The sequence below is a fragment of the Rhinopithecus bieti genome, unplaced genomic scaffold, assembly GCF_001698545.2.
Source record: "Rhinopithecus bieti isolate Rb0 unplaced genomic scaffold, ASM169854v2 scaffold_72306, whole genome shotgun sequence".
Taxonomy (NCBI): Eukaryota; Metazoa; Chordata; class Mammalia; order Primates; family Cercopithecidae; genus Rhinopithecus; species Rhinopithecus bieti.
Genome location: NW_016827147.1, coordinates 385,517 through 393,011, shown reverse-complemented (window position 1 = coordinate 393,011; position 7,495 = coordinate 385,517).

The following is a 7,495-nucleotide window of genomic DNA, read 5'->3' as shown; positions in this document are numbered from 1 at the left end:
GATTAAGGGGAGGCAAGCGAGGCGGCATCATGCAAGGGCAGGATCAAACTCTGGCTTTATTTTAAAATGTGTATTTTATTCATCCTGAAATTTTTTGTGCCATTTTGATTTTTAAAAAATATTTTATCAAAATATTATACATCTTAATTGCTGAGTTGTTTAGGGCCCCTTAAATTTTGTGCCCAAAGAGAATGCCTCACTGGCCTCACCTTAGTAAACCCCTGGCTGACAGCATGGGCCTTAGATTCAGATAGATGTAGGTTTGAACCCATCCCTCACACTTATTGGAGGTGTGACCTGAGCAAGTTACCTGCTCTTTGTAAGCTCAATATTTGTAAAGTGGAGCCAATTAAATTAAGTAAGCTAATACAGGTAAAGTACTAATAAGCTTAAGGATATAACAGATGTTTAGTAAATAGAATATTATTTCAAAACAAAATGAGCGATCTAAATATTCACTATAAAATAGCACTGTTCAATAGAAATTGAATGTAAACCAAGTGATTTTAAAAGCAACTATTTTTTTAAAAAGTGAGTGAAATTTTAATATTATTAAACTCAATATATCTAAAACATTGTTTCAACATAAAAGCAGTATAATAATTATTAATGGGGTATTTTACATTTTTTAATACTAAGTCTTAGACATTAGGTATGTATTTTATACTTACAGCATACCTCGATTTTGACAAACCAAATTTCAAGTGCTCAGTAGTCATGTGTGTCTGGTGGCTGCCATATTGGCTAGCACACATATAGACCTTCTTGGAAGGTATTTGTAGACTAAAGTAATTGAGACAGAAATGTGGAAAAGTAAGACATTTTAAACCTGGTTAATAAGGAAAATTTGGAAAGAGCACAACCTTCAAGTATAGGACAGTCTCTAATATCCTTTGAATAACTCTCTTTGAATTATGAAAGGCTATGATGGGTCAAAAGAAAAACTTCAGCTGAATTCAATTTAACAGAGTTTAACTGAGCAAAGAAAGATTCGCAGACTGGGGAAGCCTCCCCAGTCAGAGTAGGCTCAGAGATTCCAGTGCAGCCACGTGGTGAAAGATTTATGGACAGAAAAAGAAAAGGGACATACAGAAAGCGTAAGTGAGGTACAGAAACAGCTAGATTGGTTACAGCTGGGTGTTTGCCTTATTTAAACATGGTTTGAACAGTTGGCCACATTTGATTGGCCAAAACTTGGCGATTGGCACAAAAGTAGGCTACAGTCTGTTTATACCTCTACTTGTTATAGTTCACGATGTACAGAGAAACTTTTAAGCTGAAATTAAAATATGTAAGCAGGCAACTTTACGCTAAACTTGATTTAGCAGATTGCTTGGGAATACAATTAGGAAAAAAAATATCCAGTAGGAAGAAAACATTACTCCCCCTTTAATTTCTACCAGTTTATCAAACGTTCTTTGCTTCTGCATTGTCGTTCATTCGCTTATTCTATTTCCTTTGGATTCTAAGAACATCTTAATGTTATTTCTGAGCACATTAGCCATGGATTTGAAATATTTTGAGTTTTAATTCAGTCTGTTCCCTGGGCCAAAAATTGATGCGCATTTGAGAGCATAACAACCAGATATTTCACAGATATTTTAAAGGCTTGAAAAATTCAAACTTGAAAAAATAAAACTGTAACTAAACTTAAAGTTGGCAAAGAATTATAATTTTAAAGTGACTTGCTTAGAGTCTAACTCTTACTGGGAAGGTGAGAGTCTGTCTGCTTAATTCACTTTGTGTCAAGAAAATTAAAAAATCAACAACAAATTTCCCAAAGAATATGCACAACATCCTTGAGGATAGTATAAAACCAAAAACGTTTTAAAAGATATTAACTCCAAGTACCTTTGCTTCCTGGCCTCTGTCAGGAATCCTTGCCTCTCAATGGAATCTTTACCTTCTTTGCCACATACGTGCCCCCTTTTGTTAGCAATGATTGCAGACGAGGTACTACATGTGCAGCAAAAACCAGCCAGACCCATCAGCCCCAAGTTATTTTTCTAGCATGAAAGAAATTGCTGGTTTTTTGTGTGTGCTCATAGTTTATTTATAGCATTTAACATTTTACTTCAAGTCAAGACCTAATTTTAGAGTGCAAGAATTGACTCTTTTTGGAAATAGTAGGAATGAAATTTCTTTAATTAAGAGGTGCCTTCCTCATGATCTCTATATTTTTAAGGTAAATGCTGAGTCATTCATGATGCATTAAAAAAAATCTTTCTTTTTTCAACCCTCCTTCCTGGATTGGAAGTGAATGTACCAAATTGTAGAAATCATTTTCTGGAAGTTTTCCAGGTCTGAGAATATGGGGAAAAGGTCTTTTAAAATTCTACAGCTTCACTGTTCTGTGTGTGTGCCTGTACCAGCAGTTTTGGTCTCACCTGAGAGTTTCTTAAATAAGCAGAATTTCCTGTCTAATTGTACCTTTGTACATGCTGACCAATCTCTCCCTATTTCCCTCTCCCTCACCCTCCCCAATCTCTGGCAACCGCTGTTCTATGAAATCAATTTTTTTGATTCCACAGATGAGTGAGAACATATTGTATTGTCTTTCTGTGTCTGGCTTATTTCACTTAACATTATGTCTTCCATGTTTATGCACATTCTAGTGTTCTATTGCACAATAGGGTTACTATAGTAACAATAATGTATTGAATATTTCAAAATAGTCAGAAGAAAGAATTTTGAAAGTTCTTACTACAAAGAAATGATACATGTTTGAGTCAATGGATATGTTAATTACCCCAATTTGGTCATTGCAGAATATATACATGTGTGGAAATATCACATTGTACCCCATACATATGTACAATTGTGTGTCAAAACTTTTTAAAAATTTAAGAGAAAAAAATTTTTAAAGGAAGTAGAATCCCAAGCTCCAACCAAACCTACCAGATCAGAATCTGCATTTTAATAAATTTCATGAGATGATTCTTATGCACATTAAAGTATGAGAACAGATCTATAGAGTACAAAGGCCACCATAATTTTGTTTAAATAATTATTAAAACATCCACCATAAATTGTTTCATTACTATTAATTACAGTTTCTCAAATTAAAATTTAAAAGTTTCCATACTTAACCATTTAACTAAGATTTCCGTTATAATATCATGCTGCCATTCAAAAGAATCTTTGACCTGAATATTCGTTTACAAAAATGTTCTTGTGTAATTTATAAGTATTCTTGTAATCTATACAGGTATTTGCATTCATTCTTATACAAGCACTTTGGGAATGAGATCCAGGCATAGGTATTTTTTAAAAGCTTCTCAGGGGAAGCTGGTATGCAGCTAGGACAGAGGGCTGCTGTTCTGTCTCCAGAATATCTGATCCACAGGCCTCAAGGTCTAATTACAGCTCTGGTTCTTATAAGATGTGTAATTCCCCCAATGGACTGATTCAGGTCAGGATTTCTTTCCTGCCTTTTCTTGCTCTCCTTGGTTTTTTAGTTCTTAGCTATACCCTAAACAGTCATTCTTATAGCTCTGCCATGATTTCACTCATAAATCATTTCCTTTTACACTTCTGGTATCTTTCCAGCTTTTCAGAGTTTTTCTGGAATCCAGGAGCCTGAAAATAGTATCCCAGATGTGTCTACCTCCATTTTCCTTCCTCCTTTCTCTGTGATATTCTTCAGAGACAGCCCAAAATAGCACTGGCCTCCTCTTGCTAGGACTTCAACATTCTCAGGCAGTTTTGCATTTTTAAAATTAAAAAAATCCAAAGTAGCTTTACTAAATTAGATATCCAGCCATTCAGATCACTGATTCATATTTTACAAAGCCAGTGATTATACTTTAAAACTAGAGATAATGGTAGGCTGATGGCCGAGCTCAGAATGCAGTGAGTTTCAGTCTACTTCTGCTCCCCACTCTCGATGAAATGACTGGCAAGCAGCTCAAGGCTGATTTCTGTGCTGGACCACAGAACAGATGACACTCCGATCCTGTTATGTTTGCTTTAGAAGCATTTTAAAATGCTCTTTGGATGAATAATATTAAAATCTCCCAAACCAAATAAAGGCATGACATAAAAGAAATACTAAATTAATACCTTAAAGACATATTCTGGCCAATTACTTTCCCACGTAATTTCGAAAACATGCATATTTCACAACTAGGGAGCCAATTTGGATTTGAGAATGTGGCTGTTAGAATGACCTAGTTATTATATTTCTGTCTGCTTTATTTGGGGACCATTTTGATAAGCCCTTAGGTAGTAAAAATACTTCTTTAAAAGAAACAAAACTGTTGTTTTCTATCTGTTGTCATGTGTCTAGAAAGCAAGAGTGCCAGATGCTGTTTTCTGTTTCAGGAACCACCTAGGTCTTTTTGCTTTCTGGCTCAAGCTTCCCCTCCCTCTGGGTTCTGAGCTGACAAGTCTCTGCAGCCTATAATCTACTTTTCCACTTGATCAGTCTACTAGTTTTATCTTTAGTAATTCACATCAGTATTGAGCCCTAAGACAAGAAGACCTGTCAAGTTGGCCCAATGAGAAAATCAATTTAAATATGAGCGAGAACGTTAAATGATTGCCTTGGGTTTTGAGTTCACCATAAAGAGAATTGAAAGTACTCAATGTCTTGAGTTCATGCAATTTTCCCTACCAATATTTTGCCAGGCAAGGGACTCGAAATCAAGTAAGACATATTATGTGCCAGGAAATGTACTTTTCAGGAAAGTACTTTAAAGATAAAGATTAAAAGCACTTTATGGGGCCTTAATGGCAATATTATCATTCAAGGGCACCCGTAAAAGTTAAAGTTTCACTAGAAAACTATATGTAAACAAAGATGGGGTCATTAAATGTTTTAAAGTACAAATTAACTAGCAAGATTTAAAAATTTTTAAAAATTGACCTAGGAATTCAGAAGTGGAACAGTAATCTACTTTAAATTGTTTTTTGGGGAAAAAAAGTGCGATGTTAATGAATAAACATATTTTTAAAAAAATTCCAAGTACTATTAAATAGGCTGTACATGAAATCATGAAAGCAATTCTAAAAGAGAAACATTCCAAGAAAAACTACATGTTTTAATATATTGTTAAGTTTCTATTATACTGTTTAACTTCCCTGTGGATCAGCAATAGACAAGTTGAAATCCTGAGCTGACTTTCTCATTCCCAACCCATATGCAGCCCACTTCCAGCTGTCTTTTCCATTTTACCTCCTGGCATGCGCCCTAGAGCCATAACCTGGCTTTAATGCCAGCCAAGACACATCTACTGATTTAAACAACAACCGTCAACACATACAAACATAACCACATAACCCCAAGATGTTACCCTTATTTCCCTAGACCAGGGCAATCACAGGGAAATATAAAGGGCTTTGTTAACAACCATAGTGGTATTAACTGCAGCCCCAGTGACTTTCATTATTTTGAGTTTAGATCCCATCTATCATTTAAATATGTCCTCTAAATACACGTGTTGAAAACTTAACCCCCAATGCAGCAGTGTTGGGAAGTATTTGGGTCTGTGGGGGTAGAGGACTCATGAATAGATCAAGTTGGTACTGGAGTTGGCTAGGTATTGCAAGAGTGGGTTGTTATGCAAGGAAGTCCACCCCTCTTGCTCTCTCTGTCTTGCATGCTCACTTCTGCCCTTCCACATGGGATGACCCTTACCAGATGCTGGTGCCATGCTCTTGGACTTCCCATTCTTCAGAACTGTGAGCCACATTCATGCCTTTTCTTTATAATTACCCGGTCTGTGGTATTTGACTATAGCAACACAAAATAGGACTAAGACATTTCTCCTGTACCATTCAACCTGCCTCACTCAATGCTCAGTATAATGCTCAAGTATAAGCTTTCTTAAAGTATGAAGTTCAAGTGTTAAATAATGTCAGATACCTCGCCTAACATACAGTAATACATATTTTAATGAGTATCATTACTTAATCATTTATTCACATATTCCAACAGACCCCACGTATACCTATTGATTTTCTTCTTCAGTCCCAGTGCTCAGTAAATTTATTCATTTGATAAAGACTTAGCAAGTCCCAGGCACCTTGGTAAGACAAATATTTACCTGGTGACTCTGCCAATGATCAAAATATTTTCAGAACTTTTTTTAAACTTGTTTTTCGGGGTCAGAAGTGTGTTAATTATATAATACCTTACATTCATGGAGCCAGTGCACAAACATTGTCACATTGTCTAATCCAGTCCTTATACTAATCAGGGGGTTATCACAATTCATATTCCGGGGGCACACTGCTAACTGGATCCTGCTCGATATATACTGGAAAGAATGACTTCTAACCATGTTTGACCACTGAAAAATGGAGACTGGAAGAAGTGAGTGACTCTGTTCACAAAGTCAACGTCCAAGATGTAAGAACACAAACTTTCAACTTCTGACCCACAATTATTTTTTTCTTCAATACACCAATATCTTCAACAGTGACAAATCATTACCTTGAGGGAAGACTTGATATATGAGAAACTCTCAAAATTCATCAAGAGTTAATTACAAGTATGGTGGGGAACCAAACTCGATAATAGCAGGAAGATTGTATTGTATTGTATTGTTTTCTTTTGTTTTTAATAAAATTGAGGCATTGATACTCAGGTAACAAACAAGCCACATTTTCTTGAGTGGCTCATGAAGTCGCTCTGTAGACAGTTCTGGGAAGCTAGTTCTAAATATTTGTGTGCAGTGTCAGCTTCTCTAAAAGAAGCATGCAGGACTGTTTTAGAGGAGCGGGATGTTTTGGCAGAATGGAGCAAGAATGACAGTGAGTTTCATGAGTCTTGGTCTGTGGTCCAGGCTTGATCTTTCAAAGAGAATACACAGGACTGGTTGCATTTGTTGTTTACTTTAAAAAACATTAAGTAGAGCGTGGGGCCTGAGGTTTAATGACTATAAAAACAAATATATATTTTTTAAAACATTAAGCAAACCAATACAACTTATAGTCAAACAAATTCAGACTCAATCCAGAACGAGGAATAAGGGTTGCATTATTCACCTAGAAAACTCTGCCCCAGTCTTCCCTTTCATTGGATTGTACCAGAAGCAAGGAATGAGGCAGCTTAGCCTAGCCAGAGGTAATGCCACATAGAAGCCTGTCTAGTTTCTTTAAAGACCTTAAAGTAAATGGAATAAGCAACTGGGGCAAAAATCACTCATTGTGGTTTCCAGATAAGGGCTGCAGTCCTCTATCCTATCTGTGATGAGGCCAAGGAGAGAATGTTACATAAATTAAAACCCAGAGGGATCTGGGTTTTGACATCCTTGTGGAGCTGGCTAATCAGACTGAGCCATTTCACCCTCAGGGGTAAACACAATATGCAGATTGTGGTTCCAGAGCATAGGAATGTTCAAATTCATAGACTTTCCTTTCTTAATTCTAACTTTTATGTTCATGGCTAAAATCAGACATACTCTCAAGGTTTTTAGATCCCATAACTATCATTTAACACGAACAATCTATGAACTGGCCATTTTACAAGTGGAAGGAAATCGCTTGTGGA